General features: G+C 45.8%; 1 pseudogene; it reads left to right on the top strand.

The window, feature by feature from the left end:
* Nucleotides 1-18,807, top strand: part of LOC101442533 (dimethyladenosine transferase 1, mitochondrial-like) — a 42,436-nt pseudogene extending 23,629 nt beyond the window's left edge.
* The last annotated feature ends 2,602 nt before the right edge of the window (nucleotides 18,808-21,409 follow it).

Raw genomic sequence — 21,409 nt, forward strand, 5'->3', positions numbered from 1 at the left:
TAACCATTGCCAGAACTGGCTCAAGGATGACCCTCACCATCAACTTAATTCAGTTCAGTCTAACTTCATCTAACAAGGTACTATGTGCACAGAGGGGTTCTGGGATGGTCCCTGCACTCGGTTGCTTTATGAGAGAGGATGGCACATGGTAGACATGAAAGGGGAAGGAGGAGATCTGAAATAATAGAAGTATGCTAAGTATGCATTTTCCCATTTCATCCTCACAAGTGGCCCCTCATGTCTCACCCCCTTTCTCAGATGAGGAAAAGGAAGTGCAGAGAAGTTAAGTAACTCTTCCAAGGTTATGCATCTATTAGGTATCAGAGGTGATTCAAATCTGTGTCCATCTGATACTACCACTCTTGCTCCCCTTGAGTCACTGACCTACCCACCCTAACATGTTTGAACAAAAGGAGGTAACCTATGAGGGAGCACACAGGTCCAGCTGGAGCTATCAGTTGAGGGTAGCAGAGGCTTGCAAGAATCAGGCTAGGTTATGCTATTCCTTGACAATAAATTAACCCCTAAATCTGGAAAGTTTAATAAAAAACAAACACTCATATGAAGTTAGACACAGGTCAGAAGACTTTCCAGGGCATCTGTCCTGGTGGATCCCTCCTGTGGCCCTGCCACCTCAACATGCAGCCTCCACCTTTGGCAGAAAAGAGAGGAGCACAGGAAGCTCACACCCCTCTCAACTGCCCTGTTGGAAGGGACTCGCTCCACTTCTTCTCACAGCTCATTGGCCTGACTAACTGCCTGGTCCCAGTATGACTGACTTTAAGGACTGATGGGAAGTCTTTCCTGTGTAGCCAGGAAGGAGAAAAGAACTGATGTGGTGAGTACTGGCAAGTCTGTGATCTTCCTCCTTAGCCCAGAATGAGGCGGCTAGGAGACACAGCAATTTCCCTTTTAAGAGTCTTTCATATCTCAGTTACTATTGCCCAAAGGCAAACTTGCACTTGGTAAGCCAAGTGGATACCAAACAAGTGAAATTAAAAATTGACCTGAAAATCTAAACAATAAAGAAAATGAATTTATATTATTTCACTGAGTCAGAGAATTGAGGCGAAGTAATAAACATTGCCATTCTCTGCAGTACTTCTTTAATTACATACTTCCCTTTATCAGTGTAAATCTAGCCTCTCCATCTGCCAAGCAATGGTTCATCTCTTCAACCAACCCTTCTGGATCGCTGGCTACTGTGCTAAATGCTGGGGCATAAAGCTGCATCAGATATAGTTTCTGTACTCATGGCCCTTGCTGTTTAGTAGAGAAGATAAAATAAATACACAAATAACTGTAAACAAGGATGAATGTGAGAGGTTCCATAAAAAGTGTCATGAAAGAGCCATGGTGGTAAAGGGAAGAAACATTCATTCAAACTGGGGCTCTCAGTGCTCAGACGCTGCGTGTAGTGGACATGTAGAGGAGGCTGCATGGCATCAGCAGATTGGATCAGCAGTGGGGGCCTGACCCAGAGATGGCAAATAGCCATGACCTGTGATCAGACTAGCAAAACCAAGAAAGTCCAGTGGTGGATGCTTTCTTAACAGCTTGTTATTAGGAAGCTCAGCAGCTGAGTTCATGGAAGACACGTCCAGCTGGAGCTCGGGTCACCGTTGTGGTCCATGGGCAAATGGAAGTTAGACGCCAGGGAGAGCTTCCCTGTGGGATTTGGATAACCCTCCTGGCGTTCCTTCCTAGGGGACCTGGCACTACTGCGGTTTGTCTGCTTGGAAGAGCACGTCATACCAGTTAAGAGCACAGGCTCTGGAGTCAGGTAAATCCAAGTTCATATTTTAGCTTGGTCCAGCAGCAGCTGTGTGATTGTGCAAACTTCCTTAACTCGTTTTAGCCTCCATAGCTCACCTATAAAATGAGGAAAATAAGACACAGTTTTGTTGTAAAGATTAAATGAGATAAGAGATGACACATAGAAAGCAATAAAACGATAGTACAGCATGGCTGTTATTTCCATGGCTTTCTCCTTAACAGCACATATATATCTGTGTGATAATCTGGTCTCCTCCCTCTTTGCCTTCCTGAGGATTCCAAATAAGCCCTCCAGTTTTGATGGCGTTTGAGGCAGATCTGGCTTCACTGTTCTAGTATTTGCTCTTAAGGATTGTGGACATTTTTGTAAGTTCCTTAAATGTTTCATAAGTTAAGACACTGGGCTGAGAAGTGAGCTGAGAGCTGTGACACACTGTGATGCTAAACTAACACATTAGTGTATGAGTCCTTTGAAGTGTTAAAGAAATGGTTTGAAGACCCAGCAATGTGAGCAGTCATTAGAGAACACTTAATAGTTTACAGATACTCTCATTATATTTTACTTCCTCAAACTTCACAACAACTCCACACGGTAAGCAAGGAAAATATTATCTTCATCCCAATTTATCTCAGGTGAGAAAATTAAGAATCAAATGTGTGTGACTTAATAGGAGTCTCAGATTAAAAAGGACAAACTCCAGGCTCAGAATCCCATTTTCCTGCCCTTTCTGCTGTGCCCTACCCTCCTGCCTCCTTGTTCCCAAATCCAGAGTGTGGCATGAGACTCCCAAGGCCCTGGAATGGCAGGAAGAGGGGGGGGCGATGAGGGACAGTGCATGGGCCCTGAGGATGATAATAGGAAGAGACGCTGCTAACAGGGATTTTAGGTACCAGGAAGGACCACATGAAGAAGTTGGTGAGCTTTCTGTTCCCTTTAAACCATCTAGAAAGATCTGTTCCAGGAAGGGGAGCCAGAGAACAGCAGCAGAGAATGGGTGGATAGAAGTGGTGGTTGTGAGAAGCATCTGGGGTGATAGAGGAAAAAAAAGAGATACAGCCTTGGTGTGCTGCTAAATGTTTAACAACTGGCTTTCCCAAACAAAACACTGGTTTTTAGCATTTGCTGATTTCTGTAGTGTAAATAGTCCCCACAGCCACTTTCAAGCCATGTCAGCTTGACGTCACTGACCGTGCTGTCGGATAGAGGTGTGCAGTAGCCCATTCCGGCAGGATTTCCACATAGACAGTAGGTGCAAACAGTCACGAGAGCACAAGGAATAGTAAAATGCAGTCCAATAATTAGGAAATGGAGAATTCTGAGTATTTATTGTGTTTTTAATATATGTAATTTAATTGCAACTCTAATTCAATTTTTTTTAAAATCATGGCTGGCTCACAGAATTCCTGAAGATTTAACAGTAGGCTGTCATGAGCTAGTATACTCTATCTCCAGCACACCAGTGCCACTAACTAGAAGCCTTTACCCCTCTGATGACAAACACGGAAGAGTGATTTCACTCCCCTCTTCCTTGCCAACCTGCGGAGGGGTTAGTGAAGTAAGCAATTATAGTGCTTTGACCTCCTTCTCCTCCCCACCTCCCCACCCCCGTCCGTCCACCCTCCCAAGGCATTATTAAAATGGGAGGGTGATTTTCAATTGATCTTTTCCTTCACCTTCAGTGTTGATTCCAGGACCAATATTGAGTTCAGCGTCTATAAACACTCACATAGTGTGTTTATTCTGAGACCTGGAATATCATAAAGGCTGGTCTTATTAGACAGTGAATGCTGGGAATAAACTTCAAGTCTTGCTTAGTTGGACCTATGCAGAACTCATGAATATAGGCTTTTAAATTTTATAACACCCATGAAATATTGCTCTTGGAGTAGAAACATTAGAGATGGTTAAACCAAACCCCTAATTCCCTTGAGCAATATTTTTATAGCTACTAATCTCTGTATCAGACACAATTTACAGCCATAATAGCTATCTCTTTGCTGACATATACATACTTAAAGAGAAAGTACTTAGACACAATTAAAGCAACAGGTTCCTGTGCACAATTTTGATGGAGAACATGGATGGTTTACTTGTCTCAAAAATGATTATCTTTAGTATAACTTTATTTCCCTAAAGTTTGCAAAGACTATTTCGAAAATAGCAATCACAAATAACTGATTCCTCAATAAAGGCAGAAACCATCATACTAGAATGGCTAAGAGGAATCTCTGAGAGTCTCTTTAAGTGCCAGAAGCTAGAGCCCACTGTACTTGTTTTTTGGGACCTGGGGGACTGTAGTACGGCAGTGAAATAAAAACATAAAATGTTACAGTGTATATTTTCTAACATCAAGAATGTTTCCCCCACATAAAAGTTTGAGACACAGGATTACAGGAAGATGACAGAATAGGAAGCTCCAGGAATCAGTCTCTCTATCAGAACTGCTATTAAACAGGCAGTAACTGTCTGAATCAACTATTTTGAAACTATGGAGTCCAGCAGGACACGGTACAGCATCCAGGGAAGAGCAGGAGAAAGAGGCTGCTAAATTATGGTAAATACCAGTAAATTGCTCTCTCCGTGCAGCAGTTACTGGTGCCCAGTCCCCACTCATGGCAGGGGGTGGACGGAGGGGGTGGTGGGGGAGGGGTCCAGGCTTTACTGTAGCTTGCTGCTGCCAAAAGGGGAAATAAAAACCCATCTCCCCAAGATCCAGGGTAGGTGCAGTCCAGTCTCTGATCACAGTTTTTGATTAGTGACTTTGGATTACGGGGGCCTGACTCTGAGGAAGGTCACTCTTCCAACCTGCCTCAGATCAAGGCAGGGGAGGAGACTTAAAGACAGTGCATCTCATCAGAGCTGTGGAGGACAGTGGCAGGGTTGCATTAGCTGGATGGGTCAAGAAAATGCAGCTTTGCAGAGCCATGGAAGAAGCTCCCGGTGCCCTTCTTGGCCCCTCCCTCATCCCCTCTTTAAAGGAGTTTGAGCCCTGCTAGTGCACCCTTTGCTGGTCTCTGGTCTCTTCTGACTGGGAGAGACAGACTTGGGAAACTCCTTTCTAGGGAGCTCCCCTTCCAGAATTTGCCCTCCAGGCAGAAGCAGGTTGAGACAATGGAAGCAGCCTTAGAAACATTCAGTTGGGTGGCCTGAAGCAAAGACCTACTTTAAAAGGAAAAAGTTCTGAATTCTGGGAAGCAGAGGGGATATTCAAAGTCCTGTAAACAGGGGGACTCCTAAGGCCACTAGTAAGCACAAGCCTGGGACAAGACACAGGTCCAGAAAACACAGGGACCACCCTGCACTTTGCATGTACCGTCGGCAGATCATCCTGATAGGAGTGCTGGCACTCGATAAAATCTCTGTCATACCATCTGTTGGGTTACAAACTCAAGAAAAAGACATCTCAGGGAATAATTCCCAGAGTTAGTTTCTAACATATTAAAATGTGAAATATGTGTGAAAGAAAGAAATAGAAAATGATGGCTTATCCAAAGGAAGAGGATAAAAGTCCAGGAAACATCAACAAAGACCAGACTGTGAACATACCAGACAACACTTGGAAGAAATTATCTTGAATATGCTCAGGAAGATGAAGGAAAATACAAAAAAAGAACTAAGCATATCAGGAAGACAATGCGTGAACAACATGAGAATCTCAGTAAAGAGATAGAAATTTTAGAAAGGAACCAAACAGAACTATTGGGGTTGAAGACCGCAATAACTGAAGTGAAAAGTCCCCAGGAGGGTTTCAACAGCAGACGAGCTGGCAGAGGAAAGACTCAGCAGACTCAAAGACAAGACAATTGAAATGAGTCAGGCTGAGGAGCAGAAAGAAATAAGAATTATAAAAAGCAAAAATAGCCTAAGACACCTCAGGGACACCATAAAGAATACCAACATATGCATTTTGGGGGTCCCAGAAAAATAAAGAGAAAAAGAGGAAGAAGGAATACCTAAAGAAATAATGACAGAAAACCTCCCAAATGAAGCAAAAGATGTGAATATGCACATCTAAGATGCCGAGAGAGCACCAAACAGGATAAACTTGAAGAAAAATATGCCCTGTCACATACTGATCAAATTAATGAATGCAAAGGACAAGGAGAGAGTTCTGAAACCTGCAAGAGAAAAGCAACTTGTTATATAGAAGGGAGGTCCAATTAGATTGAGTTCTGATTTCTCATCAGAAACCATGGAGGTAAGAAGGCAGTGGCTGACATACTTAAAGGGCTGAAAGAAAACAACTGCCAAAAAGAATTTTATCTCTAGCAAGGCTTTCTTTCAAAATTGAAAGAGAGATTAAGGTATTCCCAGATCAACGAAAGCTGAGAGCATTTGTCACCACTAGAACACCCTACCCGTAATGCTAAGCGTTCTTTTAAGACTGAAAAGAAAAAACACTATATAATGGTCTCATCAGCATAAAGAAATAAAGGTCTGTGGTAAAGGTAGCTGTTTGGGTAGTATAAAATGCCAGTACTATTATATTGTATTGTTTGGCATGTATCTTCACTTCTTCCTTCTTACAGGTGCTAAAATGTAAATGCATAAAAAGTAATGATAAATCTATGGTTTTGGATATACAATGTACAAAGATATAATTTACAACAAGTACAAAAAAAAAGGGTGGGGAGACATGGGGTATTGAAACAGTACATGTGTTTGCCATTGAAGTCAAGTTGGTATCAAATTAAATATGATTGTCATATGTTAATTGCCATATATTTAGGATGTTAAATTTTAACTCCATAGTAACCACAAGGAAAATATATGAAAAATATATCCAAATAGAATGAGAAGGGACTTAATATGGTACAATACAAAAAAAATAAATAAACTTGAAAGTAGGCATTGACAGAAAAATTGAGGGATCAAAAAAGGCATAAACTTACAAAGATTAAACAGCAAAATGGAAGAAGAAAGTCCTGCATTATCAATAGTGATTTTAAATGTAAGTAGATTAAATTCTCCAATCAAAAGGCAGAGATCTGCAGACTATAAAGAGGCATGATCCAACTATATGCTGTCTATGAGAGACTCACCTTTAAATTCAGTCATAAGTAGATTGAAAGTGAAAGGATGGAAAATAATATACCATACAAATAATAATCAAAAGAGAGCTGGGGTAGCTATACTAATATCAGTTCTATTTGGGGACCTATGAATAATTTCACAAGCTCTATAAGAGGCAGTTAATATTGAGACTCTATATATATTATTTTATTTTACTTTATTTTTTAAATACGATGCTGTTGTTTCTAGCACTTTGCTTGTAAATAGTGGCTCTTCAATGAGAATTTGTAGGAGGGAGGGAGGAAGAAAGGGAAAGGTAGACAGTAATGAATCCACGATAGTTCCAGAGAAGGTTGATTTATTGGGATTCTTGGGTTTTCCCTCCCTACTTAATCACTCAGATCTTTTTCAGTATTGATTCCAAATGTAACAGCTAAGGCCACTGGCCCATGGAGGCTGTGCCTGCACATGGACTTATTCTAGAACCGTCTGTTTCTCCCAGAAAAACCTTCAAGTGCGTCATGCTTGACCTGTTGAATATTTTGATTTGAAATAAATAAGCCAACCAGGAGGAAGAGTCCTGCTTCTAGTCCACCTGTTTGCCCCGTGGCAGCAAAACTGGAGGGGGAGGTATTTGGGGACTCCAGGCTCAAGTGCTTACCCTCTTCTTCCTTTCGTCTTCCAGAACAGTGAAAGTCCTGCCTCCTTTCCCATCCTCAAGATTTCTCCTCACCAAGTCTCCCTAGGCTCTTTGGCGGGATACCCAATTTAGGGACTGATTTCATAAAACTGTTTTTTGTTCTGCTGGTACCTGTTGAAGCAAAAATCGGGTCCAAGCCCAGCCCTATCTGTGTGACTCTGAGCATGTTCCTTGACCTCACTATACAATGGGCCTGAGTAACACAGCTTTGAGTTTCATGAGGAGTCCATGAAACAATATGAGTAAACTACTTAACTCAGGGCCTGGGCGTGGCCATGTTTTAATAAAAGCTAGTCATTACGGCTGCTATCAATTTTTTTCAATTTAAATATACCATGCTCAGAGAAAACACAGTGTACCTATGAAATCAGCATCCAGGTTTAAAAAAAGAATAAAACCAACACTCCAGAAGCCCCCTCCTGCCTTTCTCAGTCAGTAACTACCTGCCTTTTAACACCGTGGATTAGTATTTGAACTTCATAAAAATGGAATCAAGTATTAGGTACTCTTTCCTTTTCTCAAGATTGTAAGATTCATCCATGTTGTTCTTTGTAGTTGTGATTCATTCTCAATGCTGTATAAATATTTTATGGCATGATATTCAACAATTGGTTTATCCTTTCTACTCTATGAATATTTGAATTGTTTTCAGTCTTGGGATGTTACAAATAGGTCCATTAGGAATATTCATATCATGAATTTCAGTGAGGATATATACGTTACATACTAAGAAGAGGAATTACTGGGTTATATGGTATGTTCAGCTTTAATACATATGTTATTAATATTTAGTCAGAAAGAATGCTCTATTTCTCATGCATCTCCCACACTCAGCAGTTCTATTGAGTAATTACTTAAAAATTGATTTAGACATTGAACAAAGGTGTTTTTCAGTGGCTAAGGAGAGAAGCATTTTAAAAAAATGGTTTCACTAAAAAACAAAACTTTTCCTTAATAATAAAATGCATTGATATACTCTGGGACCATTTTAGATGAATGCTGTGGAATAGTAGTTGGCAAACTATAGCCTGTTGGCCAAATTTCTGTAAATAAAGTTTTATTGGAACACAGCTACATCCATTCAATTATGTATTGTCCTTAGCTGCTTTTGTACTACACTAGCAGAGTTGACTAGCTGCAACTCACAAAGCCTAGAGTATCTATATCCGCCCAATTACAGACAAATGGGTGATGAACCCTGATGCAGGAATAGTTAAAGATAGGAGGGAACTAACCCTCTCACGATGAGGGCTATGTCCTCAACTCTTTGCACATTCATTAATTCCTCATGACTCCACTGATACTGTCTTTGCTCCGTTTCACTGTGGTTGTCTCTAGGAGATGGGGAGTTTTTACTAAGTACTTGTCTGTGTTTTTCAAGTCTTATGACGATCATTTATATTTCTAACATCAGAAAAAATAAAAAAGTAAACAAGCCTGAATAGATGTTATAGGGAAAAATTATAAACTGTGGCAGGAGAAAGAAGGGAGCTGGCCAGTGAAGAAAGTCCAAAAAAGGGAGAATGAGAGAGCCCCCTGCTGGCAAGGGTCACCACCCTTGTTCAGTGGACAGCAGCCTGGTCCAGGAGCACAGGTGGCTCCCGCGGCAGGTGGCATGCCCCACGCGGGAGAGGGTCAAACCAGGCGGTCACAGATCAGAGATGCTCACCTCCACAGGCATCCAAATACCCCCTGCTGCTCAGAGTCCACGCTCAACAAGGAAACAGTCTGATATTAATTTGGTTTCCCCTGTAAATTTGCCAGCAAACATGAATATCCCATCTACCTGATGGTTTTATTTCTCATTACAAAGAAATCAATACCCTGTTTTCTACAAAATTAATGTATCTTCTGAAATGAAAACTTTTGCTGTGGTTTAGCTTAGTGGGACCCGGACCAAGACAGTATGTACAGAACATAGACTGCCTGTCCTCTGGCCCACACCAGGCTCATTTATTCTTTGTTTATTTGTTTAAGAAATGAGGTTTGGAGCCCATAACTTAATGTATTGAAACTCCTTACCTCTTCCACTCCATCCTGCTCCATCTCTTTCTTGTCTATGGAATGTAAATCTAATTAAGCAATTTAAGAAAAACACATTTTCTTAAACTGTATTGTAGACACCATTTGTATTCCTCCAGTTGGCCCTTGCCGTTGTGACTGAGTAACTTGGCAGTGATTGCCTGTATTTTTCAGTGAGGTTTGTGTTCCAGTTCTAGGTGGAGGTGATTGCACAAAAGCCTTTCACCTTCGGAATATCTCAGATGCACCTTTTTAACAGAACAGAATGAAGGAAAGCTGATTGTTTCTCAGAGTTGATGAGTGAAACTTCCTTCACGGCTTTTCCAGGGAGGGGCATGTGTGTGTAGACAACAGCCTGTAACTTCTTGTTCATGCAGTAAGCCAGGCCCTTAGGCCAGGCTCTTCAGAAGCAGAGCCAGTGGGAAGTAGGGACTGAGATGCAAGTGATTTATGGAGGGTGTCTCGTCTGGAGAAGGGAGAAGGGAAACAGGACAGGTCAAAGGAAGGAGGTACAGAAGGCCAGAGTCTCAGCTGGAATCTATCATCAGCCTGATTTTGCAGGTGCTCTGGAGCATAAACTGCTCCATACAATTGGTTCTTGAGCCGAGGAGGTTTGTCCTGCCCCCTGCTGGTCACTGGCCATGCGGTGAATGGGGGTTGGATGAGAGGAGGATGGGCTTGGTGGGAGGGCAGTTCTCTGGAGAAGGGGGCAGCTTTGACCATTAGCGGGCAAGGCTCACAGCAGTTAAGGGATGAAGGGCTGGCCAGTGCAGGGGATCTGGGTGGGGCAGCAACAGCTTCCCCTGCAGAGGGACACACAATTTATCTGAGTCCATGTAGTCAGAGTTCCTCTGATAAAGGAGCAGGTTACAGTTTTGCATGCTGTTACATGCGGCAAAATTTTAAAATGAAAGAAAAAGGAAGTACACTCTCTCTGAGAGGCCTTGCTGTTAGAATAATTGAGAACCAGTTGTCCAGAATCTAGCCTGTATCTTTAGAACAGAAGAAAAAGTCTTTCAGGAGAGTAAAAATAATCATTGGTACAAGCAAAATCAAAACCAAACAAACAAAATCTGTCCTCCTCTCTGCCACATTTCAATGTACTAACATAAAAAAGTGTCCTTTGTTCTTTAGTGGTTCACAGATCAGATGTGAGAATTGCAGTTATGAGACTTAAATGTAGATATGAAAATTAAAATCATGTCCCAAATCTGTTTGGGCATTGATGGGCATGTAGGAATTCATTAGAACTAACTCTTGAGCTACAGTTCAAATACCCATGGGCAATCTGCGGTTGCACGAGACTCATCTATTTTCCAAATTTCGTGAATGTTACTGAGGAAAAAGCCAACTTTGATATTATATTTATATTACATTTTTCTCTTTTATAACTTATCTTTAAGCATTGCAATTATAAATATGCGGACTTCTGCTCTCTAATATGATAGCCACACCACATGCAGTTATATAAATATATAAATGACAATTTTAATTCATTACAAAGAAAAACAATTTTTTTTTTTAAAGATTTATTTATTTATTTAATTCCCCCCCCTCCCCCGGTTGTCTCTTCTCTGTGTCTGTTTGCTGTGTCTTGTTTCTTTGTCCGCGTCTGTTGTCGTCAGCGGCACGGGAAGTGTGGGCGGCGCCATTCCTGGGCAGGCTGCACTTTTCTTTTGCGCTGGGCGGCTCTCCTTACGGGTGCACTCTTTGTGCGTGGGGCTCCCCCACGCGGGGGACACCACTGCGTGGCACAGCACTCCTTGCGTGCATCAGCACTGCGCATGGGCCAGCTCCACACGGGTCAAGGAGGCCCGGGGTTTGAACCGCGGACCTCCCATGTGGTAGATGGACGCCCTAACCACTGGGCTAAGTCCGTTTCCCATCAAAGAAATACAATTTAAAATTCAAGTCCTCAGTCACATGAGCCACATTCCAAGTATTCAGTAGTCATGTGTAGCTAGCAACTACCAGATTGGATTTACATCATCACAGAAAGTTCTGTTGGATAGTGTTGACATAGAAACTCAAAAATCTTCAGAGAACAAAATTTTAAAGTGTACAATGTATCTGTACATACTTTTGTTTCCCAATTTTTTTCTTATACATTTTTCAGAGTTATTGTTTATGTGGCTACTGCTTTTTTAGGTTTTGTTTAAAAAAAAGAAAAAGGACAGCTATACAAAGAGAAATGGTAAGTGCTTTGGAGCTGGGCAGCCCTGGGTTCAAATCTACTTATTATCCACTGACTGGGCAAGTTAATACCTCTGAGTTTCCATTCCCTCATCTGTAAAATGGGGAGAATAACATTGACCTTGACTGGGCTTTATAGGAGTGAATGAGTTGGTGCCTTCAAAAAGCCCAGCCTGGTATTTGGCACATAGTGTGGACCTTCTGATTATTACTATTGCTTTCTTTAAAAAAAAAAAAAGATTTTCTCTAGGCAGGTTCTCATGAAACTTCTAGTTCATAATGTTAGAAATTTCCCATTCATTTTGATATATGGGTTAATTATCCCATTTGTGCATGTCTGAAATCATTTGTAAGTTATAATTATTATGACAGTTGCAAAGGAGTTGATTTCTTGCTTCGTCTTTTAAGCTTCTAAAATACTTTACTGAAAAGGAATTAGAAAAAATTAAAAACTCAACCTAGATTTTTGTATTCAATATTGGGAAACATTATTAAAGACAGAGTGGTTATAAACGTAGCCCAAAGCCTACCCCTATTAGCGTTAAGAGGCTAATCTCTCTCTGTGAGGGTCCTTGAGACTCATTCATAGGAGAGGCTTTTGAGATGCTTTAAAAAATCAGAGGAAAACTCATCCAAAAGTGAATTGGCTCAGGAGGGTCAATTAGTTCCATATTTAATCTGTATCTGATGACACGTTTCAGCACTAGGAGACCACACCGGCAGCTGGGTGGCCCACATAGCCTGAGGGCGTTCAAGTCCCCACCACAGAGATTAGGTTGAGTCCCAGGTTCTCAGAGGGACTTGGGTTGCTGTGGGAGAGCTGCCCGCTTTGCCTGAAGGCTCATGGGGCAATCTCCTGAATGCCTAAAGACGCTGTGAGGGTTACATGGGGAGATCAGTCTTGGAGAGGAGATGAAGGCAAAGGTCCACGGTCAACGACGAGGCTGCCCCTGGCGGTTGGACCGGAATTTCAGGGTATCGATTTAAAGAACCACACGGAATGCTCTCGGGACACCAGGAGACCTGATGAAATATCCTGCTCTAGCTCTCCCTTAGCAAAACCGCAAACACGGAACATTCTCTTCGTAAGGCAGTGTCAGCCGTTTTTGTTTGTTTTCTTTTACTTTTCATATTTGAATCCAGGGTGACTCAGTTGCCTTGGCTCTGAGGGGTTTTGAGGTGAAAATCTAGCCATGGAGCCCAGCTGCTCACAGCCACCCCATCTACCCTGGACGCCTCAAAGAGAAAAAAATCTAAGGTTATCAAAGTCTCGGTCCTTTTTCATATCCTAAAATATATATCCTGGAGGGTGGATAAGATGATGGCAAATTCAAATATAGCTATATATTTGGAGGCAGAGCAGTTCTTAGCACTTAAAGGCAGTGATTTGCTTTCAGAGATAGAAAATTCACATTTGGATTCTCAAGTGATTGAAGTCAGTCCTCTCCACAGCACGCCCTAGAGGCAAAGGGAACCTCTGAGGCTTCCTCCACCAGGGAAACAACCTCCAACCAAATACAATTTCCACAGAAGCAGCTAAGCCTGATCTGCAGGCACACAGAGTTCCCAGAGGGCTGCTGCAGCTTTAAAAGAAGGAGGAGGGAGTGGGGAAGAGAGAGGGGAAGGGGGAGGGGGAGGGGAGGAGTGGGAAAGAAGGAACCTCTGTGTACAGATGTGCAAAAGCTTTGGAAACTAGTGCAGCTTCTGCCCGCCTGCCGGGCTTCATTTTAGAATCTGGCCTTTCATTTAAAAAAGGCAAAGCCCGATTAGCTTTTCATCTGTGAACCTTGTTGCGTCAATTGCCACCCAGATGGCAAGTGTTTGTGACGGGGTAGGGGAGGGGAGCCCGGGGAAGCTGAGCCTTCCCACAGGAAGCCTTGCCTTGGGTGATCCGAATGGCAGGGCCGCAGGGCCCCATAGGGCACCTTCTCCAGCTGCTCCTAATCCAGGCACCGTGGCCAAAACTTCTCTGCTGCAGAACCCAGAGAGAAGACTGAGCCATCACCCGCTCACACCGCCCTGAGACAAATGACTCAGGGAGGAATGCAAGCTCTTAGGAAATCAGCTGGGCTCAATGGGAATCCAAACGAAAGAAGTAGAGGGAGGGATGCTAAAAAGTGGCTTTTAAAATGAGAAAGCTAACCAGGGATCAGGAGACAAACGACAGGCATAAAGCCCTAGAGCCCACCGCCCCACATCGTTTAAGGAGGGTGAGGTAGGGGCGGGCCATACTGCGAATGGCAAAGCCCAGCACTGCCCGAGGGACAGAATCGCAGGGAAGGGCAAAAGAAAAGCCCCTTATACTCAAACCACCCTAGCTCTTTCTTCCTTCACTATCACCACTTTAGTTACCTTCTTTCTCTCTCATGAGAATTACTAAAACACCCTCCCAATGGGTTTCCCTGCTTCTCATCTGTCTTCCTTCCTTCTGTCCTTCCATCTTTCCATCCTTTCTCCCTTTCATTCATTCATGATCGTTCAACAGGTATTTATTGAACATCTACTACATCCCAGGGCTTGTTCTAGGCCCTGGGGAGATACTGAGTGAAACAAAATTCCTGGTCTCATGGAGCTTTTTGTTAGTAGGGGAGACAGACAATAAACAAGGAAACACTTAAGATGGTAGATACAAGCGGGAAGGGAGACCGGTACCAGGCCTCCTCTGGAGACGCCGTTGTGCGGACGCACCAGCGGCGCAGCGTCTGGAGTGCAGACGCCACACTGCTGACCAGCGTCGCCCTTGGTGTGAGGGCACCCGTGGCCTCTGTGCCCCCGGCAAGCGGCCTTCCTCCCGGGATGCAGACCCACGCAGGGTCAGGACCCGGCCCCTGGAGCGTGGGCTGCACCGCACTCCCTGCGTGTCCCCCGAATTAGGTGCCACGATGCCCTGGGTGAACTGCACAGCCTAACTGGGCACCCCGTCCCGGAGCCGGGAGTGTGTGTGCGCGCGCGTGCGTGACCTTTTATATAACGAGGCCACTGCAGCCCCAACTGACAAAGTGGCATTTCAGTGAAGACCTGAGGGGCGAGGTCGCGAGTCACGTGGATATGGGAGGGGATAACGGGGGAGGGGCACAAGGGCAGCTACCCTGAGGAGGGGCCCGATGTGGTCCCCAAACGGCTGGAGGCCTGTGTGGCTGGTGTGGAGTGGGCAAGGGGAGATGGTGAGGCGCGGCGCGGGGGTGGGATTGAGCCTGGGGTGACGCTGGCTTTTACCCCTCGTGGCCTGCTTCTCCTCGGAGGTGCCCACGCTGAACCCAACCCACGCTTTCACGGGAGCTCTAAGCGGCTGGTTTGATAGTGAACGAAGCAGGCCAGGAGGAGGCAGCGCGGCCCGTCAGCAGGGACCCAACCAGGGGCGCCCCCCGCGTGGCCTCTAATTCCCCTTCCACTGCGCCGGCGCCCTCTTCCTAAAGCATGATCCGGTGAGTGCCATCTTCGGAAAGAAAAGGAAACCTCAGTGGCTCCAGATCCCAGAGCCCAGGCCAACGGGCTGTGCCTACCGGGCCTTTGTCTTCCTTTACGGCCTCTCGGCCTGGCACCTGCCCTCCGTGCTCCCTTTTAGCACCCCACTTCCTCAACTCCAGCCCAAAGCTCTCAAACCCGTGGTCCAAAGGCCACCTCTGGTCTGCGCACTGCTGTACTTCATGTCCAGGGACAGGCCAGGCTCCAGAGCCACAGGGCCGTGGGCCAGGGGGCGGACGCTCTTCGGGAATCCCCTGTGATGGAGGGAGCCCGACCAGCGAGGGAAGCAGAAGGTGCTGCGCAGGGATGTGGTCCCAGCGGGGTCTGGCCTCCTCTGGGCTCGTTTGGAAATTCTCCCAAACTGGCTGTTGTGTCCAGTTCCAATACCTCCTTGTTTTAAGGACAGACGCTGGGTGTTCATTGAGTTTCCATAGCTCAGCCATTTATTATTGCTGACCTTGTGAGCCACCGGGGAGAGCTCTGGAGTATAAGTCACAACGGAGTTGCCCCCTTGAGGCAAGGGGCTGGGCTTTCGTCCCCCCATATCAGCCAGGCATCGACTGGGGACTGCAGGAGGGAGCGAGGGGGCTGCCGTGAGCCGAGGGCAAGGCTGGAGAGAAGTGGCGGCCGTGAGGCGTTAGGAGCTCGACCCTGGGAGCAGCCGGGGGATGGCTGCCCCGTCATGCCGGAGGACGCTGGCAGTGCACCACGGCGTCCGCCACGCTGGGCCCGAACGCCTTCTTCAAATTGGTGACCAGCATTAAAAAATCTGGAACTGTATACAAAAATCTCCATTGCTGACGCCTCTTGAACAATCAGAGATGAGGCCACACAGGGCCTGCATTCCCACATGGTGAGAGGTGGAGCTGAGGGTTGGCTGGCCCCTCGACACGAACTTTTGCTTGGAAGTTTCCCACAGCCTCCTCCTGGCCTGTTGCCCACTTCGGGCCAGAACCGCACGGCACCACCCAGCCGGATGCGTGCCTTCGCGTCCTGTGTCTTTGTGGAGCTGGAAGCAGCCTTCACGGAACGTGTCTTCTGTGCCTGGCAAACTATGCATTCTTTAAGACCCTCTTCAAAGGCCTCCTCCTCTGCAGCGCCTCCTGGGACACGTCGGGGAATTCCACTTGACGTGGCAGTGTCAATTCTTGCTTCACACGCCTTTCACCCCAGTTCACTGCCATTTCCTTAAGGGACAGAGTCCTTCCCATCTTCGTGAGTCCCATGGCACTTGTTGGAACACCTGGTACATAGGTGACGATTTGATAAACGTTGACTGGTTCTGGGCTACAAGGTAAGAGGCTAGGCACAAGAGAAACGAAATGACCCCTGTCCTTGCGGACTAGGCAACATCACCTGGGGGTGTCAGGAGTCACGATCAAAATGACAGACAGATGAGCTAAGGAAGTAAGCGTGTGAACAGAGAGGCAAGCTAGCTAAGAAAGTGGGTGAGCAGGCGTGCATGACTACGGGCGCACCCACCTATGCCATTAACCTGCCCCGGCGGATGGGAGCAGCCCAAGGAGTAAGGGCTGCAGGCTGGCCGAGGCAGACCCTGCTCTCCCTACCTGGCATACTTCCCCTTCTCCATCCAATAAAATCGCCTCTCCTAGAGTCCCTTGAGGATACGGGTGGCTCATGAGATAGCTGTAGATGGTTACCTGGGACTTCCAGGAAGTCTCCTTAAACAGGAGCATACGCCTCCTTCCCCCACTCCCCCTACCTGCAGCCAAGATTGCAGAGACCACGGCCATGCACTTTGGCAGGTGCCAGGGCAGGCAGAGCGGCCCGCTGGCCCGAGCGGTAAGAGTGCAGCTACCTGCCATGTGGGACGCCTGTGCCCAGGTTTCTTCCATGCAAAAGAGAGATAGACACTGATTTTGCCTAAATGACCCATTACATTTTTCTCTTATTTGAATCCAAACCCAGCCCTAAGGCAAACACTTCAACAATTTTTTTTAAAAAAGGTGTCTAAAAACCTCTTAATAATATAGTAGTCATATAATGCCAAACCATCAGGGTCAGGGTGGAGAAGGCAAAGGCAAATCAATTCTCTAAAAGGATTTAAAATGTACCAATGTGACCCCTTTCCCCTAAGAGCGATGTTTTGTTTTCTAAACTCTGGGAAGCCCCTGCTGCCCGCTGTCCCTTGTCCTCATCAGAAATGCCCTCTCCCTAGTCACCTTTGCGGACCGCCAGGCCTGCTGAGCAGATGCCCCTGTCTGTGTCCTCACGGGGCTCGGTGACTGTTCTGAAGACGGCCGCGTTTGGCAGGGGTCTGTGTCTGTGTCCCGCGTTTGGCAGGGGTCTGTGTCTGTGTCCCGCAGCTGCCATAGACTCTGGGAGCGCAGGCCCCCGTCTTAGAGCTGTAAACCCAGCTTCCTGCGCAGCGTCTGGCTCAGAGTGGCAAGCCATAACTATTTGTTTAGATGACGTGCCCTGACGTTAGATGAATAAAAATTTCCCAGAGTTTTAAAATCGAGAGACTCTCACTGCAAAGGCACTTGCATTGCTACACACATCCCAGATTTGACACTGATGGGAATGAAGGCAGAAGAGGCCGTGGTTCTCATGCTGCTTTTGCGGGCCTGGTTTTCCTCAGAGAGGTTAGGTGACAGGCTCCCCCGTCACACAGCTCTGCTACAGCAAATGAGCGCGGACAAAAGGCAGAGGTGTACTGCAAACATTTCCCAGGCAAGCTGCCTAGGCTTGATCAACGCATAACTTTATTTTTGTGTCAGGGCACAGGCTGTTTCTGTAAAATCTGTTGGGGAGCACTTCAGTGAATGGGAGAGTTAAGTAGAGGGAAATGGAGAGGATGGGAGTTTAAACTGCTGTGAGGAAGAGGTAAAGAGCTAAGCTGACTGCCAGTAAAGGTCACAGCCAGATGGAATCTTTAGTGCAAAAGGTACACCTCAGCCTCCAGGCTGTTTGCGAGAGTGGTTAGGGCAGCAGCCCGGTAGCCTCAAAGAGCCACCCAGAGAAGATCGGCCAAGCGACTAGCAAAGACAGCGTCTGCTTTCACAAATACTGCCAGCCCCTCTTGTATTGGGTGATTGATCTAGAACTACTGCTGACTGGTTTGATGTTTCGAGCCTTTTGATCCTATCAAGTGGGTCCACGTTTTCGGTATTTGAACGTTTAGTAGTCAACGAATGCTTTGGAACATCCTAACAATACTGTAGCTCAATATCCAGGTTGCTGTTTGTAAACTCTCCACCCGTGTCATTTAATTGGCTCGTCATGACAGCCTTCTGCTTTGGTCTGACCAGCTGGTAATGTAATTTTCTCAAAGTCGCATGACCAGTAGGTAACAGATTTTGAACTCATGTCGTATGTCCCCAGGACCAGTGCTCCCTGCTCGGGGCTAATCCAGCCTCACCAGGGCCGACCTGAGTCAGCCAGCCCCTGGAGCCCCGAGGAGCCGGGGACGAGCTGGGATGTGCCGGGCTTGGCCATGTTGGCACATAGCTGGTGCCGGCTGCCCGGCCTTTTGTCCAGCTCCGTGATCTGGCATCATGCCCTTCCTGCTCACCAGCCTCTCTTCCGCCTGGGTGGCTGTGCCTGCTGCTCCTGTCTGGCAGGACCCGAGTGGCAGAGGGTTGGCTGCGAGGTCTTCGGTGTTGGCTTCCGGTGAGGCCATAGTGGCTCAGTCCTCCTGGAAGCCTCTCAGCCTCGGCCTTTGGCCCAAGGCTCCCAAACCTCCTTTTGTTGCCAACTCCCAACTCCCATTGAAGAAATGGGCTCCTGCTTGCCCGGAGAAGACAGGCATAGGGCGCTAGTTTCTCGGGGTAAGCATGCCTTCCTGAAAACCCTCCTGCCATTCTAGAGTTCATCCTAAAGAGCAGGACTGGGCTAGCAGAGAGAGGGAGCAGGAAGAGCCAGTCACATGAGGACGCCCCTTGTGAGCGATCTGCCCAGACAAGGATTTGTCCTTTGCATGTCATCTCACAGTGAGGTAAAGAGCTTCTATTTTCCCTGCTCCATGGAAATCCTGTCATGTGGCCATCCTGTAACTAACTACATGGCTATATGGTCAGGATAGTAGGAAGGGAGGCTCAAGGTCATTGGGAGCAAAAAGAGAGGAGGTCTTTGCCTTTATGGAAAGTGCAGTTCACAAATAGACATACAAATAAATGTAATGCTTAATATAGTGGTTAAAATCACAGGCTGATCTGGGGCACCTTTCTTGACCTTTTTGTGCCTCCATTTCTTCATCTGTAAAATGGGGGAAATAAGTATTTAACAGGATTGTAGTGAGGGCTGCATAACTATGTAAAGCACTTAGAACCATGCAGGACAGGAAGTAACCCATCAATAAATGTTACCTATTGTCAAACATGGCAAGTGCCGTGAAAGAGAGGCCGATGAGGCTCTCTGGGGTCTGCATTAGAAGGATTTGACTTAGTCTGTTTAGGAGATGAAAGGTTTTCTTAAGGATGTGGTTTGAACTGAAATTTGAAGACTGCATAGGTTTTAGCTTGGGTGAACACGGCTGGGAAGAGCACAGCATGTACAAGATCATTGTGGAAGAAGCTTGTGGAGCAAGGGACAAAAGTAAGTCTGGGACAGAAGGAACAGGGTGCCAGGTGTGGCAGGCATGGTGGGGAGTGACGAGATTATAAGGAGCCTTTAGGGCCATGTTGAGGAGTTTGGGGAAGCCACTGGATTCATGTATTAGTTACCTATTGCTATGTAATAGCAGATTTAGCCCCTTAAAACAACAAACATTTATTATCTCAGACAGTTTCTTAGGGTCAGGGATCCTGGAGTGGCTCAGAGACCCACATGAGGTAGCCTCAAGCTGTTGACTGGGCTGCAGTCCTCTGAGGCTTGCCTGGGGTGGGGACCACCTCTGTTCCTCTCCTTGAGGACCTTTCCATACAGCTGCTCAATAGAAAGGAGCTGCATCCCCTCAGAGCAAGAAAGAAGGAGGCTAGGAGAGCCCAAGGTGGAAGCTACAGTGTCTTTTACAACCTAGGTTTGGAAGGGACATTCCATCATTTCTGCCAAAATCTGTTGGTCGCTCAGACCAATTATGAAACAACATGGAAGGGATTATACAAGGGTGTGAATACCAAGGCACAGTGCTCACTGGGGCCATCTTATAGACTGCAGTGGAAGGAAATCATCAGATTGGCTACACCCATGGGAGAGGTCCCGAGTAGATGCTGGGAGGCAGTCACAGTGTCCCAGTGAGAGGTGATGGTCAGATCATTTGCTGGTTGTGGGAATGGAGGGAACTGAATGGATTCTGCAGATACTTAGCAGTTAACACAACAGGACTCAGGTTTAATTAGAAGTTGATAGAGGGAGAAAGAGTTGTCCATAATGACCCTTGTATAAGATTTCTGACTTGTGCAACTAGATGGATGTTGGTGACATACTACGAAAAAGAATACTGGAAGAGACCTGACTGTTTGGGGGGAAGATCATGCACTTGATTTTGAGTTTGAGGTGATTATGGGGTCTCCAAAAGAAAATTAGGCAGTTGGATATCTGAGTCTAGAGTTCGTAGGAATGGTCTGCTTTGGAAATAGAATGTATGTGTCATTGATACACAGATTTGAAACCATCTAGGAGTGTAACCATATACAAAACATATATTGAGTAGAAGAGGAGACCTAGGATAAAACTTTAAGGAAAGCTAACCTTTAATAGCCAATGGAAGACTGAAGCTATGGGTGGAGAGAAATTTAGTCAATTAGGTAAGGTCTAAAGGGTAAGCAGCTTATAGTATATTAGTAGAAACCATCCCAAAATTAGCCTGGGTTAATGGCCCCCAAGAAGTCACTTGATTTCAGATGTGTTTACCCTGGAGACCCATATTATGTGAAGTTTGGAGAGGAGATCTTTCCCAACTGTATCTGTGGCTTTTATGTCATGGATAATGGATAATATTCAACTAATATCAGATACAATTGTTCTTACATTCTTTTAGACTAAGAGTTTTCCTAAGGAACTTTAGAACAGCAGGTTCCTTCTGTAGATTTATGACCTGTTGAAGGCTATGCTATGTATTACTGTCGTTATTGTGCACCATCCCCATCCTTCTATACCTTTTGTAATTTCCCACATCTAATGGGGACCCAAAGGGCCCAGATTCCCTTGCCAACAGTTTCCAGTTTAAATTCTACCTGTTGCAGATTGGGTTCTCCAGGAAGCAAACTCTCAAGATCAGTAACTTTAGGGAAGTCAAAGAAGCAGAGCTGCAATGCAATCACCAAGACACCACAGTT

This window comes from Dasypus novemcinctus, chromosome 13 (assembly GCF_030445035.2).
Source record: "Dasypus novemcinctus isolate mDasNov1 chromosome 13, mDasNov1.1.hap2, whole genome shotgun sequence".
Classification (NCBI taxonomy): Eukaryota; Metazoa; Chordata; class Mammalia; order Cingulata; family Dasypodidae; genus Dasypus; species Dasypus novemcinctus.